This window comes from Nicotiana tabacum, chromosome 13 (assembly GCF_000715075.1).
Source record: "Nicotiana tabacum cultivar K326 chromosome 13, ASM71507v2, whole genome shotgun sequence".
Taxonomy (NCBI): Eukaryota; Viridiplantae; Streptophyta; class Magnoliopsida; order Solanales; family Solanaceae; genus Nicotiana; species Nicotiana tabacum.
Window position 1 is genome coordinate 61,413,971 of NC_134092.1, and position 24,119 is coordinate 61,438,089.

Here is a 24,119-nt window from a genome sequence, read left to right on the forward strand (position 1 = left end):
AAAATTAGCTGTGCTATTAACAAAGTTCATAGTACTTTGATCTCTCATAAGCTTCTAGGTGAACCTGTCTGCTTTAAAAATTGATTTCATGTAAGGTAAAATTCTCAAAATGGCAGTCATTTACTACTGTTTACCGTGTACTAAAAGAATAACACAATAAACAGATACTAGTTCTTAGTGCCTGTCAACGAAATACTTTGCCTACTAATGAAAATGTCAAAGCTTTGCTTATGACAGTGTAAGAATGATACATAAAGGTGTTTTTAACTCCCACATTTGTTAAAGATAGTTTATACATTTATGATATAATGTAAATTTTTGTATCCTGATGGTTAATAGAAACTTCTACATCCTCCCAATCGAAGAAAGCATGGCAGAGGGAGGATATATAGGGAAATCCGAGCAATTTATAACAACTTTAGGTCCCACAACTATATTTATTTGATTCTACGGAGAAACCAAAATAAGATCAATTGAACACTATTGCATTTATCATGATGCATCATATATGTAGGATGATCTAATTATTCTATTTAAGAAGGTATTTAAAAATAAAGTAAAATTGGAAGGGTAAAACATGTTTGAATACCTTTTCAAAATATATACAGGTAGCTCAATTATATTTTAATTATAATCTCTAGTGTAAAATATGATTCAATAAAAAATTTATTTGGTTGAAAAAGAAAAAGTAATTAGGTGTCTCATTTACGATACAAAGTACTTACCAGATTCTAGAGATTCAACAGGAAAATTCACTGCATTTTGTGTTTCAATAACTAAATGTACTGCATTTTGTGTTTCAATAACTAAATGTGCTTCCTTGCTGATTCCCTCCAAATCCAGTCTCTTTCTTAGAAGAACTTCAGTTTTGTTGACTTAATTTCCTTTAACCTCGATACTTGTGCCTCTGTCTGCACAAGAGACATAGAATCTCAAGAATTTCACTTTTTTCGTTGAATCGTTACGACACCTAACCCAACCTGTTATGTAAGCCAGACAAGAGATAATACAATTCAAACAAAGATTTATAAATAATCAATAAATGAAATAACTGAACTTCCATATAATACCCCAAAGATTTGATAATACAAGTCATGAGTCGCTAAAATTTAAATCTACAAAGTTGGTACAAAATAAATTCAATATTTATTTGAATATATATAAACAGAGTACGAGTCCAAAACTACCAAGGACAAGTGGTAACTATATTCGGAAAGCAGGTACATCTTCAATGTCAGCTCCCGTTATCCATAACAACTCAGCTCCAAGATCTGCACGCAACGTGTAGAAGTGTAGTATGAGTACAACCGACCTCGTGTACTCAATAAGTAAGAAACATAACCTCGGACTGAAAGCAGTGACGAGTTCGGAAGAAGGTCAGTGTCCAACATCAATAATCGATAACAACACATGATATAATGATGACAGTAAAAGAAAACAACTCAAGAGATATCATGTTTAGCTCGTTCACAAATATAAAAAATTAGACATGCTTTCCAAGTATAACGGTCAAGCCCCAATGTTACCACTGAAATTACTAAGAACATGAGTTTATCAAGAAAACTGTGATTTCCAAACTTTCAACAATAGGTAAGACATTTCGTTTACCATATAGCATAAGAAAAATACATCTCTATACCTACATGTTAAGTCAATAACATCACAGCGAAGCCATCAGGTATACTCACACTCAGCACTCTCACGGTGCCTAGCACAAGTGCCCCTAACCATCACACACACAATCACGCTCAGTACTGTACGGGTGCTTGGCACTAATGCCCCTCACCAAAGCATATATATGACCCTATGCCTGCGCTCACTGTGAATACCAGACTCCAGAGGGGCGGATCCTTGCCCAAGCGCTGATCAAATATAAGTCAACAACCAATATAACCGTTGCGGCGTGCAACCCGACCCAAATATCAATCATTTGCGACGTGCAACCCAATACAAATATCAACCCGTTACGACGAGCAACTCGATCTAAATATCAATCTGTTGCGGCATGCAACCCAATCCAAATATTAATCCATTGTAGCGTGTAACCCGATCCAAATATAAATCACAATACGACTCTAAGGCTCACATCAGTCATCAACCTCTCAAGTCTCAATGGCTCACGTCTCATAGAACTCAACCCAAACAGTTTCACATATAAAAGGCATCAACAACATGTGATATGGCACACAAATATGACTACAATCAAGGCAACAACTCAAAATAACAACAATATCCCTAACATGTCTCAACAAGTAAGCACATAGCCTAGACATGATATCTAGAATGATTAACAACTCAAGTAGTCATATAGGTAGAGAAAGAAAACATGGAAATAACTTGGCATGATAGAAAACAAGTCTCATAGTAGCCTAAAGTCTACCCGGATCATGAATACCCCCGTCTACGCACACACACTCGTCATCTAGCATGTGTGTCACCATAGTACATCTCAAGTATCATAGTCCACATGGATAATCACCCCCAAACAATGTTTAGATATATTACTTACCTCAAACAAGAGAAATCCATACTCTAAAAATGCCTTTTGGCTCGAATCGACCTTTGAACGACTCGAATCTATCCAAAAATAACTCAATAATATCAAATAATACCATTAAAATCAAACCCAAACAATAAAGGTCGAATCTTTAGTAAAATACTCAAAATCAACATAAAATCAACCCCGAGCCAACAATCCGGAATTCAACAAAACTCACAAATTCCGACAACCCATTCGAATTCGAGTTCAAATATATAATTAGTTTTCAAATCCAACATCAATTTCATGTTCAAAACTCCAATATTCATTCTCCTAAGTTCAAGTCAAAAAGCCCCAATTTCTTCTCTTCAAATCCTTTATTTAGGTGTAATAATTTATGAAAAAACAAAATATATAATCAAAAAAATATAAAATTACTTACCCTCATGATTTGGGTGTTTATCTCCTCCAAAATCGCGTTACTTGAGCTCCAAGAACTCAAAAAGTGAAGAAATAAACTCAAAATCCCGAAATAGGATGTTTTAAAGCCCAACCAGTCGTCCTTCTTCGCGATCGCAGGCCACGATCGAGATGAATAATCCTGTGAAATACTCTCTCAACTCTTTTCAGACATCCTCTAGCATAACGGCCATGACATTCTATACAAAGCTCTAAATAATAAACAGTTTAATTTTCTTAAAACTAGACACAAAGAGTTACAAATTTTATTTTTTGATTACCTACAAATTCCTTATAGATTGCAGGATATAAGCTCCCAAAGTCAGCCCTGTGACATCAGAAATTTCTTCTTCGCGAACGCGAACCTTCCCTCCGCGAACGCGATTCACAAGTCTAATATTGCATTTAACCCTTCAGGATCACTTCCCAGAGCTCTACGATCGCGATCACCCCTGTAGCCAAAAACCAGCAGCGGAAAAAGGGCTAAAAATGGTCTGAAACTACCCCGAAACTCACCCGAGCCTCGTGGGATCCCGTCCAATCATACCAACAAGTCCATATATCTAATTCAAACTTATCCAAAGGCTCGAAATGCCACAAATAACATCAATACCGAGAATTAAATACCAAAACATATCATGAAACCTTCAAACTCAAGAACTTCAAATATTCACAACCAAGCGTCTGATTCATACTAAATCAACTCAGAATGAAACCAAACTTTGCAAACAAGTTCAAAATGATAAAACAGACATATTTCAAGTCCCAGAATAATGATCCGAACCTGATAGCCACAAAGGCAACTCATGGTCAAACTTATAAAATTTCTAAACCTTCAAATTGCCAACTTTCGACAAAAAGAGCTAATTTATCATAGGAACCTCAAAATACGAATTCGGACATACGCCTAAATCCAAAATCACCATATGAACCTATTGAGACCATAAAATTCCGATTCGAGGTCAAATATAAAAAGTCAAACTTGGTCAACTCTTCCAACTTAAAGCTTCTAAATTGAGAATCATTCTTCCAAATCAATCTCGAACTACTTGAAAATCAAAATTGACCATACACGCAATTCATAATACATCATATGAAGCTACTCAAGACCTCAAATCACAGAACAAAATGTAAATGCTCAAAATGACTGTTAAGGTCATTACATTCTCTCCCACTTAAACATATGTTCGTCCTCGAACGTGCTAAGTGTCATTTCAAAGCCATCAAACCACTATATAAAATCACCATACACGTACCCACGGGTGATACCAAGTCATCTAAATCCATATAAGCCTGTCAACATAACCTAACTGGAGATTCTTTCTTCAACCAAGTCCATAAACCTTAAAACCCATATTTCAAACACCCGAAATTTATTATAAGACCCAATTTTCGCGTCTATACATTGTATAAGTCTGAACAAGTTATATTAATCCATCACCATATTCCAAATATAATCACATGATATACCACATAACTCAGATACTTGTAGCAATAACTTCCAACTAAATAACTACCCAATAACAAACCCGGTACCGACGACATACCTCATCTTAAAATAAAACCTTGTTTTGAACCTTCGTACACTCCTAAGTATGAAAGAAACAAGTAGAAACTCATAATCACTCATCAGATCAATAAGTCATAGATCTCTTTCGCCCACCAAGAACCATATTCATATTCTAAGCTGACTTCTGACAGTATTCTTCCAGTACAAGCTGTTCGATCTACATGCCACACCAATACTATTACACCCCATGTTTTCGTACGCAAAAGTATGTCGTAAGTCAATTGATGTAAGCTCGGAATATAAAGTAATTTAATGATGTTACATGTATTTTCGTTCAACATATACACGACTAGGTTGAAGACGAATGCACTTAAACGTGAGAAAGGAGATATTGGACAAATAAAAAGCGAGCTGCTTTCTTACTCGACGTGTCTGCTTCACCAATTTACTTTTCATCCTACTTTCTTGAGCTACTCAACACGTTTCATGATTATTAAATGAGGATGAGAAACGTATTTAAATTAATTAGGGCATTATGTGACACACCCTAATGAAACAAGTAGGTGATTTGTGTCCCAAATTAAAGGTTAAATAGAGGGCTTGTCACGGCCCGACCTTGGGGAGGGGGGAGGGGTGACCAGCACTCAACAGAGTTACCCCGGTCGAGCAAGCTTACACAATGGCGTCTACACAACTCACCCATGAATAAAGAGAAGAATATATTTTATTAATTAGACGGTAAGAGGTCATGTGTACAACACCGATTCATTTCCATAAGTTACACCATTAACAAGTCTCCAAAATAGAACACTATACAATCTTAGTTAAAGTGGAACAGATGATACGATTACAACATTTTCAGTTCAACCTTCCCAAAATAAGATACAACCCACACTATGTCTACGGAGCCTCTAACAGAAACAAAAGAGTACTAAGATAGTGCCAATAACAAGGCCCCCGGCTATACCTCAAAATGCTATGTACAAAGGACAAGAGATATAGGACCCCGAAATGAAGTGGGGCTCACCAAGTCAACTAAGGAGAGGGTGTGCTGCTGTCACTAATCAACACCACTTGCTATAGAACCACCTGAATCCATTAAAGATGCAACGCCCTCAGAAAAAGGGACATTTGTACATATGGAATAGTACTGGTATGTAAAACTAAACACCCTCTCATTAGAACGAATAACAGTAAACGGAGAAGGAAGCAGGAAATCATTAAGTGATTCAATATCATCAAGGTGTCAAGTTAGGGGAAAGGTAAATTTCAAGTAAGTTTCAATCTTTTTAAGTTGGGAGATCTTTAGCACCGATACACCACCGTATTGTTGGCACGGAGTCCAATCTCAGCCCGATCGGCTAAGTCGTCTCACCCCGAGACATCCACTCACAATACCCCCATGTGTGCGACATGGCGTCCGATCTCAGCCTGACCGGCTAAGTCGTCTCACCACAATGCCGTGTGGGTCGACATCACATCACATCTAGCTAGCAATAATCTCATCCCATTCAAGGGGAAATATCTCAACACATCATTCTTATCCCATATAAGGGGAAACAACTTCATCACATTAACACGGGGACTTACCCCTCAATCACTCCTACACCGGCATGTGTAGTTTCGGGGTTAGGTTATTTTGACCTACCCTTCCTCGGTGACTAAACGATACTCCTAAGGCATTTATTATTAAAAGGATTCACAACTCATTTCAACATCTTGTTCTCGCCTCTTTGTTTCATTGGCACAATGGCTCCAAATGTAATATCATTGTTGGCACGTTGGCCATATTTCATATTCCATACTTACTGTTTCACTTTCAAACATCATCACGGATAGTCAACAACAAAGACTTCTATTCAAGACTTGAAGTACACATTTGAGCAATTAAGGGTCTTAGGCACATGTGATTTCTTACACAATTCGACATGATAGCTTTCATTAGAATCACGTTTTCAAGTCATAACATATTAACACACAGCCCATACTTAAATCACCTTCTCAAATAGTAACTCAACATAACAAGAACATTTGGAATACATATTAAATTCATATATCTTTTGACACAAGGCTTATTCGGAATAATCAATTTATAATGAGCAACATGGGACTTACAAGGCCATTGTAGGGTTCAATTCTAAAAGAGGTGTTTAGACAATATACCTCACTTTGAGCTTTCCTTAAGTCACTATACAGTTCCGGAAGTCCTAGCAACTTTGATCTATTTAGAGATATAGCAAGATTGAACACAAATTAGGAAAGAGTTCATGGTTCCAGCTCATTTGAGCATTTTATCAAACACTAGGTGGGTATTATGATTTCAAGGTCCTCCTATGGTGGTTTCCTTCACCCCACAACCCAAGGTCTACCCATTTGAGCTCAACTACCTTCCCACAACTCATGATTGTACATGCATGCATAGATACATTCTAACACCCAAGAATCACACCCTTCATTAACCATATTCTACCCAAATTCCAAATTGAGACTAGGACATGGAACCTTACATCTTGAATGAAGAACTTATGAGTTTCTCCTTGTGAATTCTCAAACTTTGAACTTTCCCTCTCACTCTATGGCACTCCCTCTCTCTAAAAATATCAGGTTTCTACCTTACAAATGGTCTTCAATGACTATATATCGAAATAGGGTCGGGTTAAAAAAATTAGAAAAATGAAGCCCCAATGCAGATCTCCGGTCGCATATGCGACCGCCTAACTCTTCTGCGGCCCGCATAATGGACCGCATAATGTCCCTAAGGAACCGGGCATTTCTACTTTACTCTGCGATAGGTCTGCGGTCTGCAGACCAATTCTGTGGTCACATAATGCGCAACAGAACTTTCCTCCAAAAATTTTATGTTGGATCTGCAATGGATTGTGCAGCCCGCGAAATGATTATGCGGCCACATAATAGACCGCATAATGGTCCTAAAATTAGGTCAAGTTTCTGCTTCATTCCGCTGTAGATCTGCGGTCCGCAAATAGTTCTGCGATCGCATAATAGATTGTAGAAAATGCCCTGCACTGCCAAAAATTTTCTTCAACTCCCCAATGCACTATTCAACCCAAAAGTCCGTACCGCGGCACCACAAAACCCCGAGTTTTAGGTAAAATTTTACGGGGCCTTACAGGGCCATTGAAGTAGAAGTTTGATCGACCATCAGGGGATTATTAAAGCCAACATCTGACCATTTTCACCGATCTTCATAAAAAATAAAGTTCAACAACATCCTCTCTTTCTCTCCCAAGCTAAACAACCACCCTTACTAGGGTTCTAAGTGGAAAGGGCTTCAAGTTTTATTCTTCTCCCATCATGTGAGATGATTTTCATGTATTTTATCTTCTCTCCTAAGATATCAAACGTTTCTATACCAAACAGCCCAAGGTAGCCCCTCTCCTCCAAGGTTAGACCACCTACTCTTGATTAAAAGTGTTGTAAATGTGGTGGAGATCACTTGTTTGATGTTGTTACTAAGTTGTGAGTATTCTCAAGTTAAAGGAGACTTTTTATAGGGTTTCTTCTTGCTGCATAAGATAATGAATCTTCTTTTCTTCATTTGTTTGAGCTTATTGGAGACTTAGCTATATTGTGATAATACGAACTTGTGAAGAAATGGCCTGAAATGAGTTCTAAGTTACTGCAATTTACTGGACTATTATGAGGTTATTTTTATTGTGTATTGTGGCTGAAAATTAGTAGGAACAACTTGAGTATATTGTGATTGTCACTATTAAAGTGTATTCAAGTTCTAGCTAAGTTGTATGGATGGAAAAGTGCAAGTTAGAACTTGGTTGTTGGGTGAGATGGTGTGGACTGTTTTGGTGATGTATTGTAATGAATATAAGGTAAGATATTGATATATATATATTTGTTGACATTCTGGACATGTTGGTCTTGTTTTTTTATTTGAGGAAAGTGAAAAGAATAAGGGGAGGTGCTGTCCAAAATTTTGTTGGCGAGCTAGTCACTCATTTGTGTTGAGTTCTAGCTTCCGTAAGCTTAACAATTGTCCCTTATTTTTTGTTGTAGATTGATGTAATAACTGGCTGAACCGACATCGTGTGGTTAAGTAAATAACAAAGGTATGTTAAGGATATCCCTTCTTTCTTTTTAATATGATCCATATAATACAAACGAAATGAGCAAACACGCAACTTTCACAAATGACTCTATTCTTAGAAGTGCTAGGGGATGCCTATGTTCTTGATTCCCCATGTGTCCTGTTATTTTATCATTTGTTCATGGGTCTTAGAAAATACATAAGTTGATAAAGTATATTTCATGATATTATACGAAGGCATATTAATCTTATGACATTCCGACAGATCTTATCGACTTACTTCCTTATGCATTGCATTCATTTATACATGTACATTGACCAAATGGTGTTATATACACGTATATTATATGTATATGAGTATGAAGAAAGGTTACGACATAATATACGCACCACCACCTGTCAGCTGGTATTCTTTGATGATTTCTCCCACTGAGGTCGAGATGATATGATGGGATGCCCTCTGCATGATATGACATTTATATGCATATTCATGACATTATCAATGTTTCATGATTCAAAAAGTTGTTCAGAGTTACATGTTAAGTCCTTTACTCCATGTGTCTTTCACGTCTTTTATATACTGATTTACATGCCTTACATACTCGGTACTTTATTCGTACCGACGTCCCTTTTACCTAGGGATGCTGCATTTTATGTCGCAGGTCCCAATAGACAGGTTGACAGTCCTCCTAGTAGATTATCAGCTCAGCGGAAGGTGCTGGCGCACTCCACTTGCTCTGGAGTTGCCTATTTGGTCGGTATGCTTTGGACATGTAATGATTGGTATGGCGGGGCCTTGTCCTGACCTTTATGACGTTTATGTACTCTTAGAGGCTTGTAGACATATGTCATGCATATGAAAGATTGTATGGCCTTGTCGGCCTATGTTTTGACTGTACAAGTGATCATTTTGGTTTTATAGGCCTGTATGTCACATGTATAGCTTGTATTCTATGTTGGGTCGTCCTATGTCGAGTATTCCCTTATGTTTTATTCTGGTTATATCATGATGGCCCTTCTAGCCCATTTACCCATGATGGTATGATAAGCAATATACATTATGTTGGTACTCGGTTGGGTAAGGCACTGGGTGCCCGACGTGGCCCATCGGTTTGGGTAGTGACAAATACCACCTAGAGCCTCATACCTTGCAATTCGTGCACCAAACAAGCAACAACTCGAATATGACCAATGATAGAAGTAGAAGCAAATGAGAGAACTACCCCACAAGCTCAACAAATACCACCACAAAGAGCAATGCTACAAACCTATCTCACAGAGGAGTGACACACGAAATAAGCACCAAGGATCATATTTAACTATGCTATGATGCGTAACCCGATCAAAACACACTGGTCCACATGGGATATTCATTGCCAAAATTCTTATACTCACCAAACATGTGTGTATCAATAGCAAGCACACTAAAAGAATGACCATAACCATGGAGAAGCGGATAGCACAAAACACCACAGACGGGAAAACCATAACCAAGGCACAATAAACCATTCAACACCCCAAGATCCATCTCACTCGAGTTTCGTCACAAGGACCAAACAGAACTGCATCATGTGTGTAGATAGTCAACAGTCACAACCCATTGTAGTATAGTAGAGAAACACATGGATCATATAAGAACATGAATAAGATCAACTCTAGACGATGACATACCCTTAGCAATGGCTGTGCTGTGTAAATCAACCCGATCCGACATAGAACATATATTCTCATTAGGCCTGTGAATGGGCCCCCAAATTAGTTCTAATTCATCCCGAAATAGGTAAATAAACTTCCAAAAGTCCGCAGTAGCCTAACCATAACACATTACCGTAAGTTGTCTAACTCTGGCCATATCTTCATAGTCCACAAATAAGGAATAATCTGGCTCTGAGAACTCCCAGTCTTCAAATCCTAAGAATACAAGAGTCTCCATATCTTATCCCAATTCCATCACTCAAATGACTAACACATCCCTCATACAAAATCATCTCGCGAGAAATACTGCCATAAATCTTTTGCACCACGTAACAGAATCTGAACATCAATAGTCAACAACTAGGCAATTATCGTAATACTAGTCCAGCATCCGCAAGTCAAAGAACAATGCGCCCTTATAAAATGTACACTCATCTCAGGTGATACCAAATAGTGCCAGGATTATTCTAAATATTTGAAACTGTCCATGCTGTCTAGAATCCATGACCTTGCTTCGAAACTAAACTGCGACCTAGTACATGCAGATCTCAATCCCACACGATGCACCACATCTATCACGCTATCATATACAAAACACGAGAACCCCATTATCAACTCCGAGTTACAAGCAGAATACATACTCATTTAGCTAGATACCTTCCACTTGATCCCATCCAGGAGAAAATCACAATATGCAACATACACCTCATACCATCTCAAGCCGAGATCGACATCATCGAGAACTCTTCGAAACCCATTTGTACATGACCAAGCAATCAGAACTGAATTCCTTTAACCCAACCAAGTCACGTAGGTCACCAAACCCAATAGTATTGCGACAAAACACTTGTAGAGTCTCACCACACCAAAGGAACCGATAACTTCTATTACTATGTTGATCTACCACTACCAAGCTGACCTATTTCTCCGAGTTCCTCCTGACTTGCCTTCAAGTTAACACTTTTACTTACCAGTACACTACGATCCTTAACTTATAGCTAAGCCCAAGAGATCCTAGCATGAAACTGCATCATCTTAAGGCCCATAAGCAATTGTATTCCCTCTTAAGCACCCAATAGTACCGCAATTGAGATACCCGCTCTGAAGAGACCTTCTGTGAATTTTAAGTTATTCATTTAACCTTTTTGATACTGAAATGTAGGTTCATTAATGAAACAAAAATACCGCAAGTGTCAGCACCACCCAATGCAAATCTCAGATATTAGCCATAAACAAATCCAGGAAATCCTCAAATACCACATACGAATCTTGAACTCATTAGAACCTTCTCGAGAGTCATCCACTCTGCTCAAATCTCCAATGACCGCCAATATAAGCCGAAGTACTTATGCTTCATTAGCACACAAATACCTAAAGAAGTAACCTCACCTTTAAGCAACCGAGTGAATCCCTTCTTCTTGCACACTACATCCAATACGAATAACAAACTCAAACCCAAAAAGTATAGTATATCATCCACCTAGCAATTTCGTTCCCCATACTAACCTCTAAGTCAGCCCCCTTCAAGTCGTAGCTGATCCACAATTATGCATCAGACCAAAACTAATATAACACATGACCATGCAGTCTGATTATTGATAACAGACTCCCCCACTTAGCTTGAAACCATAGAATACAACATCTAATAACCCACAATACCCTTACTCTATAACTGCCATGATCTCGCACTGTAATTCAACTAGATCCTTTATAAGCTCATATAGCTGTAATCACAAAATACCTCGAATCATCTTCTAAGAGCATATCCATCCTCGTGACAGTCATGTGAGCTTCCTCAAGCGAATTGAACTTAATTGCAGCACATATAATCCCACTGGTAGAAAGAAAACTCTCCACAAAAACATCATAAGGATCACACAACCTCAGAACATCCCGCAAGAGATAACCCACCCGCTTAGCCTCAAACTGGCATTTCTCTATGCCCTTTCATGGCCACAACTACTATGCAATCACTTAATCCTCCCGAGTCTGAACTGGTCAACAAGACATAAGAATATACTTCATTCCATAAATGAGCAACTGAAAGATCCCTAGCACACTCATAACTCAAGACTGTACAACACATCAAGACATAAATCGAGCATCTATAGTCCTTTCACATCCCAAGAAAAATTCCTCTCGTCACCTCCAAATCATCTAAGAATAGTACTTAGTCAAATAATACTCATCATTTAGCTATCCAAACACTCATTGAGCCATCAATCCCACTCCTAGGGACACTACCGTACATATAAGTCCAAAAGCACATACTCACACAACTGAAACCACCAAGCCCAAGCTGCAGTCTGAACCTTGCCTTAAGGACTCCAGGCTGGACTACCTCCAAAACATAGAAAAACACATCTCGCACCTCATCTACAACATCACAAGATGTCGGTGCACAACTGGTACCGAGTGCTCAACATCATATATGATTGAATAGAGAGAAACTGAAGATATAAGCTCCAAGCTGAATTAAAGTTGCACGATAAGAAAAGAAGGATGAGAAGTTTCCTAGATGCCCTGTAGCCTCTCGATGATATATATGGACGTCATCATACTGATCCGCAAGACTCTACTAGACACTTGCTCATGACTCGTAGAACCTATGAACCTAGAGCTCTTATACCAACTTATCACGACCCAAAATCTACCTAGTCGTGATGGTACCTAACCTAAGCTAATAGGTAAGCCAGACAACAGATACCACAATTCAAACAAAGATTTATAAATAATCAATAAATGAAATAACTAAACTTCCATATAATACCCCAAAGATTTGATAGTACAAGTCATGAGCCACTAAGATTTAAATCTATGAAGTTGGTACAAAATAAATACAACATCTATTTGAATATACATAAACACAATACAAGTCCAAAACTACCCAGGACAAGTGGTAGCTATATTCGGAAAGCAGGTACATATTCAATGTTAGCTTCATTCATCCACAACAACTCAGCTCCAAGATCTGCACGCAAGGTGCAGAAGTATAGTATGAGTACAATTGACCTCATATACTAAATAAGTAACAAACCTAACCTTGGACTGAGGGCTGTGACGAGCTTAGAAGAATGTCAGTGTCCAACACCAATAATCGATAACAACACATGATATAATTATGTTAGTAAAAGAAAATAACTCAAGAGATATCATGTTCAGCTCGTTCACAAATATGGAAAATTAGGCATGCTTTCCAAGTATAATGGTCAAGCCCAAATCTTACCACCGAAATCACTAAGAACATGAGTTTATCAAGAAAGTTGTGATTTCTAAACTTTCAACAGCAAGTAAGACATTTTATTTTTCATATAGCATGAGGAAAATACATCTCTATGCCCACATGTCAAGTCAATAACATCACAATGAAGCCATTTGGTATGCTCACACTCAACACGCTCATGGAGCCTGGGACAAGTTCCCCTAACCATCATACACACAACCACACTCAGCACTGTCTCGGTGCCTGGCACAAATGACCCTTACCAAAGCACATATATGACGACCATGTACATGCGCTCACTGTGAATACCAGGCTCCGGAAGGGCGGATCCTTGCCCAAGCGCTAATCGATTATAAGCCAACAATCAATATAACCATTGTGACGTGCAACCCAGCCCAAATATCAATCCGTTGCAGTGTGCAACCCGATCCAAATATAAATAAGTTACGGCGTGCAACCTGATCCAAATATGAATCCGTTATGGCGTGCAACTCAATCCAAATATCAATCTGTTGTGGCATGCAACTCGATCAAAATATAAATCGCATTATGGCTCTAAGGCTCACATCAGTCATCATCTTCTCAAGTCTCAATAGTTCACGTCTCATAGAACTCAACCCAAATAGTTACACATAAAAATGGTACCAACATCATGTGATATGACATACAAATAATGTTCAGAGATTGAGATATAACATACGGATGAAGAAATATGAATGAGAATATGACTATAATCAGGGCAACAACTCAAATAACAACAATGGCCCTAACATGTTTCAACAGGTAAGCACATAGCCTAGACATGATCCTTAGCATATTACTTCCCCTAAAAAAGCAAAATCCATACTCTAAAACGCCTTACCGCTCAAATCGACCTCCGAACGGCTAGAATTATCACGACCAGAAATCCTAACCTCGGGGCCATGATGGCGCCTAATGTCCACTTGCTAGAGAAGCCAACATTAGTACACAACTATTCATCTTAACAATATTGAAAGCATTTTAATAAGAAGGTAAAGCTGTGAATCTTAATAATGTATAAAATAAACTCTAAATATGCTGTCTTATCTAATCCAGGAATCAGGCGTCACAAGTACATGAGCTACTAAAACAAAATAATACAACCAAGGTCTGAAATAAAATTACAACTGTTTGAATAAAATAATAGTACAAAGAGATAAGAAGGGTACTTCAGGTTCTGCGAACGCCGTGCAGATCTACCTCAAGTCTCCGTGTGAGTATAGCTCGACCAAGACTCCTCTAAACTCCACTGGGACCAACACCAGAATCTGCACAAGAAGTGCAAAAGTGTAGTATGAGTACAACCAATCCTATATACTTTGTAAGTGCTGAGCCTAACCTCGGCGAAGTAATGACGAGGCTATAACACGGCACTAACTATAAACTTGTGCGAGTGTAAATGAAATAATAGCAGAATAGAGAAAACAAGAATTAACATAAAAAATCAATAGAAAATACATAACAGAGGGCCCCAGAATAACATCTATGCTCAACTTCTCAATACAACATAGATACAGGACCAACAATTAAGAATAATCAATATATCTTCTCCGTCACGGCGCGTAAACCGATCCACAAATATATATACAAATATCGTTGCAGCGTGTAACTCGATCCCAAACAGTAATACCAATACTCGTTGCAGCGTGCAACCCGATCCCAAACATTAATACCAATATTCGTTGCAACTTGAAACTCGATCCCAAATAGTAATACCAATATCTGTTGCAGTGTGCAACCCGATCCCAAATAATATAACAAGAATGTATAAACTACAACCAACTACAATGTATCTCACAATGAAACGCAATAAGGGAATTACATAAATAAAGATATAAAACAGATAAAAGTAACTATCTAACAATACACAAAGTCAAAAAGCAAGTAAATTAGTCAATAAATAAAGGCATAGATACATGGAAACATATAGCAAATTAAGGTATGTAACGAATAAGGGAATGAATTTAACAAGTAAGGGCAAGTAACAATTAAAGCACTTGACATGTAATAACATGAATTAAATGAAGGAATGAAATAATCTAAGACAACAAAAAAATATCCAAACCCGCATGCTTAACCCATGTCTATGTATATGCACTCGTCCCCTTGCATATTCTAACGACCTGACCGGTCATCATAGTTCGGTGTTTTAATGTCTTCAGTAGCTTCATAATATCTATTATGACTTACGTGTATGGTTGATTTTGATTTTTGAGTGGCTTGGAATTGATTTGGAAGAATAATTCTCATTTTAGAAGCTTTAAGTTGGAAGAGTTGACCAAGTTTGACTTTTGCGTATTTGATCTCGGATCGGAGTTTTGACAGTTCTGTTAAGTCCAGATAGTGATTTTGAACTTAGGCGCATGCCCGAATTTGAATTCGGAGGTCCCTAGGTTGATTTGGCTTGTTTTGCCAAAAGTTGGCATTTTGGAGGTTTAGAAATTCCTTAAGTTTAACCGCAGGTTGACTTTATGGCTATTGAATTTGGATTTTTATTTCGGGACTTGGAACAGGTTTGTTATGTTATTTGGAACTTGTCTGCGAAATTTGGTATCATTCCGAGTTGGGTTGATAGAAATCGGACACTTGGTTGTGTTTCTAGCGATTCTTGAATGCAATGTGAAATTTTATGTGTTTTGATGTCTGATTCGTAGTTTAGGATGTTATTTTGGTGTTTTGATTGTGCGAGCGCATTTGTATGATATTTTTGGACTTGTGTGGATATTTGGTGTGGAGCCCCGAGGGCTTGTGTGAGTTTCGGACGTGTTTCAGATTGGATTGAACTTGTTCACAGGTAGCTAGTGTGCTAGTGCTACAGTTGTCGCAATTGTGAGCACCAGTATCGCAATTGCGAAAAGGGCAGGGGAGGTTAAGATGTCACAAATGTGATGCCCTTGCCACATTTGCGAAGTTAGCATTGATCTTCGTCTGGTCGCATTTGCAAAGAAGCTGCCATTGCAATTGCGGACTGTGAGGGTTGTGATATCTGTGAGGACTGTGATATGTCGCAAATGTGATATTTGTGAGGGCTGACAAGGTTTGCTTTTGTGATCCTTGTGTCACAATTGCGAGGGTTCACAATTGTAATTTCGAGGTCGCTTTTGCGACTTTTGCACCTAAGCAAAAGAGCTAAAATACGAGACTTAGCTTCATTTATCACATTTTAGGACCCTGTTTGGTTTTTGAGGAGGGATTTTCACATACAACTATTGGGTAAGTGATTTTGAACCAATTTCAATTATATTACATGATTATTTATGAGATTTAATCTCTAATACATGAGAATCTAAGAGAAGTTTTGGGAAATTTTGTCTATGTCTTGAAAAATAATAATTTGAGATTTGATAGTCGAATTGGACTCAGATTTGATAACAAAACACATATATGGACTCGTAGGGTTATGGGTAGTCGAGATCTATCCTTGAACTCGGGTTTTGACCAGACGGGCCCTGGGTTGCCTTTTGGAAAATTGTGTAAAGATCATGACTTTATTTATCGAATATGGTTTCTGTTGCATTGTTTGATATAATTAAGTCTTTTGATTATATTTGAGCCGTGCGAAGACGAATTTTAAAGGAAAAGCCATGTTTTGAGTGTTGATTTGGCCTATTTGAGGTAAGTATCTTACCTAACTATCATGCCCCAACCTCGGGGAGCGTGACTGACGCTCAACCGAGATAACCCGGCCGAGCAAGCATGCTAAATCCATTAACAATATAAGAATCAGTACAAGTGATGGACATGAGAAGAGTCAAGTGTTCCACATTCTTTTCCAATACTCAAAGGATATTCATTTACGATTCCCAAAATATTACAAGTTTATAGATATGATGAAAAACAGGTTTGCCAAATACCAACACTTCTAGTTCTATTCCCAACATCAGACACCACCCACAACTTGTCTACGAAGCCTCTAAGTACAACAAAGTGAAGAATGGAAGTGCGGGCGACAACGCCCCAACTATACCTCAAAGCACAACATACAAGGTCAAATGACATAAAGCCCGGAACACAGTAGGGCTCACAAAAACCTGTTGAATAGGGAGTAACTGCTATCGAGGATCAAGACCGCCCGCTGATGAACCACCTGCATCCATTAAAGATGCAGCGCCCCCGGCAAAAGGGACGTTAGTACATGCGGAATAGTACTAGTATGTAAAGCTAAATGTCCCCTTTCGAAATAGAATGCCAATATAAGAAGGGGGAGAATCTATGAAAAAAACAAGTAACAATTAACAATATCCAAATGCCAAGTTTAAAACATAACAAATTTCAAAATACAGATATAATATATATATTTTTGGTTAGGAGATCATTAGCACCGATATACCACCGTGATTTTACCATGGAGTTTGATCACGGCCCGATCGGCTAGACCATTGATGGTAGGCTATAATCTCGTATTTTAGTCACTTATTGCACTCCAATTCACTGCACTTTATTTATTTTGAGCTTTAATTGGTAGTGTTTTGCACTTATTGTGTGTTTTATGCCTTGTAGGAGTGATTCCAAGCTATGTAGATGTATGGAATAAATTCGAGCCATTTGGAGCTTTAAAGTCTGAGTAAAAGCCCAAAGGATTAAGCTGGGATCACGTTCGGGGGTCGAAAACCATATCTGAATATCAAAAAGCAAGGAAAATTCCATACTCTGAGAAAACATCACTAGTGCAGTGCGTTCCGCACTGCGCTTGCCAATTTTCCTATTGCCTGATAGATTTTAGCTCTCTGGATTTTCCCACTAAAGCCCCGCATGGCGCGTCGCCCCATACGGCACGCCTGTGCAAAATTTACAGAGTAGTTGTCCTATTTCGTGTAGGAAAAGGTGATTTCATTTGGGCCCTACCCTACTTAGTATAAATACATGGAAAAACGTTATTTTCCGGACTTTGGACACAAATTCAACCTAAGGAGGCCAAGGAGGAGTTGGAGAAGCAAAAGAACACGGAGTTCATCATTCATTCCTCACTCAAGACACGAGTTTGGATCGTTTTATGTTTTCCTTTACTTTAAACATATTTGTGATGAATTGCTCCATATTTATGGAGTAGTTCTCTTTAGGGTTTGATGGATTTGGTGTATTGATATTTGTTTGTGGATTATAACTTTAGTTTTATGTATTGAAGCGTTGTTGGATGATTTAACTGTTGCATCTATATTCACTTGTTCATGTAATCGAGAGAGGCATAACCTGTGATATCCTTGCATTATATTGTTGGTTGAGTTCATTGATTCTTCTTAGTAATCAAAAGAGGCTAGTTGAATCATTGATTAAACCTAGTAAGGAGGATAATCGAGAGAGGTTCTCCTAAAGACCAATCCACTACGCATTCTTGCATATCTTCACGTGCTTAAATTGGTTCATCTCGTGAGGTTGAGACTTAATCGAGAGAGGAGTTTTTATTAAACGTTTGAACTAATAATTGAGCGAATTCGAGAGACTCACTTAAACATTAGATGTGAATTATCTAGAGTTATATCCCAACAATTATCTTGCACCTATCCAATCAACCCGTATTTCTTCTCACTGATAACTTCCTTGCTTATCTTTGTTTCGATAGTCATTAGTCAATAACTTTAGATTCTTAGTTAATTTTAGTTATTAAACATATAAATCTTGATTGTTGATCATCTTGGATAGCAATCTAGCTACAAACTATGATAATACTATTTAAATCCAATCCCTGTGGATACGATATTATATTCTACTATATTCGACTAGCGAGCATATTTAAGTGTGTGTTTCGAGCTCGTCAAATTTTGGCATCGTTGCCGGTGATTGGCAATAAATAGTGTTTGAAATAGTTTGTAGTTCTAATTCAGGAATTTTTCTTTTATTTTTAATTTTATTTTTCTCTTTTTACGTTTGGTGTTTTTGACTGTGCGCATGTTACGGGTTAGATTGGTGCATGACTCGAGCTTCTGCTAAAGAAGTGCTACCATACGAACCAAAGATAGATAAACAACCGCGACATTTGAAAAAGGAAAGAAGTCTCATCGAGACGTTAGAAAAGGTTGGGCAATCCTTAACCAAAGAACTTATGGCTGGAAACGGTGAAGATAATGTGGATTTGGCTGCGAGAGAAGCTGTCGTACGACGAGAACAAGCTGCACGGGATGCTGAGGAAGTAGCTTTTAGAGATGCACAAATTATCTAAGAAGAAGAGAGGGGTCGTAGAATTGCTCAAAATCAACCTTTGGGTGCAGACCTGTTTGGAAATATAGCTCCCATGCATGGGAGACCACTTGGTGATTATGCTAGACCGGTCTACATTCAAGGTTTATCCAGTGTTCGACCACCTCCAATTGCAGCTAATAATTTCGAGTTAAAGCAAGGGTTGCTTCAAACCCTTCAGAATTGCTGTGTCTTTAGAAGGAAGCCAAACGAAGACCCAAATACACATCTAATGCACTTTGAGGAGATTATGAACACCTTTCAATACAATGGGGTGTCACAAGATGCAGTTTACTTAAGGGCATTCCCCTTCACACTCAAAGATTATGCAAAGTAGTGGCTTCGAAGCTTACCTAATGGATCAATTCGAACATGGGATGAGATGACCAGAAAAATTTCTTGATAAATATTTCTCATCAGCTAAGACAGGCAAGTTTAGAAGAGAAATCCATAACTTCTGCTAGAAAGATACTGAGACTGTGTTTGAAGCTTGGGAGAGGTTTAAGGAAATAGTCAAAAAGTGTCAACATTGCAGAATTTACCTCTGGATGCAACTGCAGGACTTTTGGGATGGATTGACACCAGCCTCACCTAGAGTATTGAGCAATGCAGCTGGAGGTCCGTTGATGAAGAAGACTCCAGAGGAGATAGTCACAATTCTTGACGAGTTATCTGAAGATGCAAATTAGTGGCCCTCTGAGAGTGCTGAAAGAAGAAGATCAACTGGCATTCACAAGGTTGATGCTACAACATCTGTGCAGGTGCAGCTTGATGCTATGGCTAAGGAAATAAGGAAGCTGAACTTAGCCTTAATAGAAAATGAGACTCATGCATCTTTTGATATATGTGGTAGAGGACATCCTACTCATGAGTGTTAAGCCTCAACTGAGGAAGTGAATACTGTGGTAAATTATAATGCAATGGGTCAGAGGCACTCTAGTGTTTCATGGAGTTCACCTGGAGGTACTACGAATGCTTGGCAACAAAATAAGTCTAGACCTCAGGGACAAAGAGCTCCCATCTTCCAAAATCAGCAGAGGCAGCAGTTTCATCCTCAATAGTCCAATCATCCTGGTCTAGAAGATTTAATGAACTCATTCATTCTGAAAACTGATGAGAGGCTTGAAACTCATAGCCCAGCTATACGGGAACATGGAGCAACTATCAAAGAAATAGGTACTAGGTTTCGAAACTTGGAAAGACAGGTGGGGCAGCTAGCAACTCTTTTGTATCAGAGGATTCCAGGAACTCTGCCAGCTGATACTGAGAGAAATCCCAAAGAAACAGTGAATGATGTAACTCTGAGAAGTGGGCAAGTATTGAAAAATCACACCCTAGTCCAAGAAGATGTGGAACTTGAAAAAGAAAGTGGGGAGCACCTGAAGAATGATATTGATAAGAAGAAGAAAGGCAAGAAGGGAGCTGATAAAAAGAAGAAGGAGGAAACTTCGTGAAGGGATGAATCTAATGAGAGCGAGCATATGCCTGCTCTAACTTTTCCCCAAAAGCTATATAGAGAAAAGCTAGATAAACAATTTGAGAGATTTCTGGATATGATAAAACATGTTAATGTAAATTTGCCATTCACAGAAGTGCTCTACCAAATGCCACCTTATGCCAAATTTTGAAGCAGATCCGGACAAAGAAGAGCAAGATAGAAGAGACATCAGTGGTCAAGCTCACAGAGCATTGCAGTGCGATATTGCAAAACAAATTCCCACAAAAGTGTGGAGATCTAGGGAGTTTCACTATACCTTGCTCTTTAGGCTCTATTAATTTTGATAAATCTTTATATGATTCTGGTGCCTCAATTAACTTAATGCCTTTATCTATTTACAGGAAACTGGAGAAGGAGATTGGAGAGATAATGTCAGTACCAATATCTTTGCAGCTGGCAGACCAAAAACTTTAATAACCGAGGGGATAGTGGAAGATGTCTTAGTTCGGGTAGATAAGTTCGTCTTTCTTATAGATTTTATAGTAGTAAATATGGAGGAGAAAAAAAAGGTCCTCCTCATCTTAGGAAGACCATTCTTAGCAATGGGTAGCAATATTAGATATACATGAGAGAAAGCTCATACTTACAGTGGGTGAGGAGACTGTAACTTTTGAGATGAATGCAGAAACGAGGGTGAAAAAGGAGAAATCAGCTTCAAATGTTGAGTGGAAAGTAAAGGGCTCAAAAGAAAAGGCTTCGGAGAGTGAGAAAGATAAGTGTGGAGTGCACCCCAAGAAGGCTGAGAAGAAGCTGTCGGCATGGATGTGCACATTAGTTCGAAGGTGAGGAATGGATCCCGACTTCGACTTAGACCCTGACTAGATGTTCAGGGAAGTTTCCTTTACCTTATTCTTTTTAATTGTGTGTCATGGGGATATGCCACAACTTAAAGTGTGGGGTGGGCGATATGTTCTATGTATATGTGTTAGTTTTGTTAGCTTTACTGATTTTAAAAAAAATGAAAATTTTTGAACCGGGTGTAGTTATTTTTTAATTTTTTTTAGGAGTAGAAAACCTTGTGCTATGATTTGAATTAAAAGCAATATTTCTTAACTTTATTATGCCTTGAGAATAGTGAGTGCTTTAGTGTGACGCTTAGGCTTAGGTTTTGACTCTTGTATAAGTACCTTAAATTGTATGATCTTAACTTTTCTTAACTGCTTTGACTAGAGTGTCTTGATGAGTCCGATCCTGAGTGAGTTATGTGCTATGTGTGTGTAAGGTTTTGTATTATTCTGTGCATTGTATTTGATGTCTAAAACTTGCCCCGTGTGTTTGAAAAGCGAAATAGTAGTTCTGTTCAGTCTTGGAAGTGATTTAGGCATTTCTTTGTTGAGCCAATTCTCTGAGCCGAGGGTCTTCCGGAAATAACCTCTCTATACCTCCGGGGTAGGGGTAAGGTCTGCGTAGATTCTACCCTCCCTAGACCCCACTAGTGGGATTCTACTGGGTGGTTGTTGTTTGTTGAGCCAATTATATGCTTTTACCCACCTAATTGTTATGTATCTTGGTTAACCCAGTTGAACTTATAAGCATGTTTCTTTGGCAACCACATTACAAGCCTTACCCATTTATTTGAATTGACCATCTATTTTAACCATTTACTTCTCGTGAGCACTTGAATTTGTTATGAACTTTGTAAAAGTTGAAGTGTGGGGTCGTTGCTTTGGCTTTTGAGTGGAACTAATGAAATAAGGAAGAAAGTGCATTGTTTCGAAAAACGTAAGAGCCACTTGAATTGAATAAGAAAAAGAAAAAGAAAGTTGTTAATTATGCAAAATATTCTGTGATAGTGGCAACTCTTGATTTATTTGTGCTTAAAGAAGTTGGGAATTAATGTATATTGATGTGAAGGTGGATTTATAGTTTGACATAGGTATGGGGTTTTGAACGGTTAAATGTGTGTATTAAAGTACTTAGAGAGGTGTAGTCACTCTTATATCTAAATGTATCCTACCCATCCTGTAGCATACATTACAACCAGTGAGAGTCCTACTTGATCCTTGACTGAATGAGCACAATTAGTAGAGTAGTACACTACGGGCAAGCATATGGTGCATTATTTGTGACATATTAATGTTATTTCTGAGAGTGAGTGAATTCTTTCTATCTTGAGTTCCTAATTGTCCTTAAATTTCATGGTGTGTGTAACTACTCTCTAGTGTGGTGTGAGGGCACTTGATTCATGAAGAAATGGTAATGTCATTGACCTCTATGTTAGAGTAAGTGAGCGGGTTATAAATAATGCAAGGTGCTTGTGAGTAAATCTTGAGGCGAGGATGTTACGTTAGAGTGCTTAATCTATTTTAAATATTCTTGGTGTGATGAGTTATGAAAGTTGTTGATAAAAGGTCGTGTTCTATGTGAAGTGTAGTTTGATTGCTCGAGGACAAGCAATGGTTTAAGTGTGGGGTGTTAATTGTCACGACCCAAAATTCACTATAGGTCGTGATGGTGCCTAATGCCGCCGTCAGGCAAGCCAACGGTGATTTATCAATTTAATTACTCATTTTATTACTTTCAAAAATATAAATTTTAATAAGGAAGGAGATTTACACTTCTAAATCCATAGAAAACGTACAACATTTGTAGTTTATAAAAGAAATGGAAGTCGATAATAATATATGAAACCGTAAGCATCATCTAGTATAACCCCAAAAAATAGTGTCACAAGTGTATGGGCATTTTTCTAAAGAGTACAATAATAATAATACAACGTCCGTCCAAAATGTAAATAGACAGGATAAAATACATAGTACGATAGAGACTCAGTGGACTGCGATGCGTAGCTTGGAATGCAACTTACATAAGGTCTCCTCAACAGGTGCGCCTACGCGCCAAGATGATCGCCAAATGAACCTGTCAGATCATACACATTTAGTACAGAAATGCAGCATGAGTAGGTAAATAAACGCGTACCCAGTATGTATCTAGCCTAACCCCAGAGAAGTAGTGACGAGGGATCGACATCGACAGTTACTAGAGGTCCAATAAAAT

The 24,119-nt window shown here is 38.2% G+C and overlaps 1 non-coding gene across 1 annotated transcript; it reads right to left on the bottom strand.

The window, feature by feature from the left end:
- Window positions 1–20,055: 20,055 nt before the first annotated feature.
- Window positions 20,056–20,162, bottom strand: LOC142168540 (small nucleolar RNA R71). The gene has a single exon (XR_012698394.1). It is a non-coding gene; the product is annotated as a small nucleolar RNA R71 (small nucleolar RNA).
- Window positions 20,163–24,119: the final 3,957 nt, after the last annotated feature.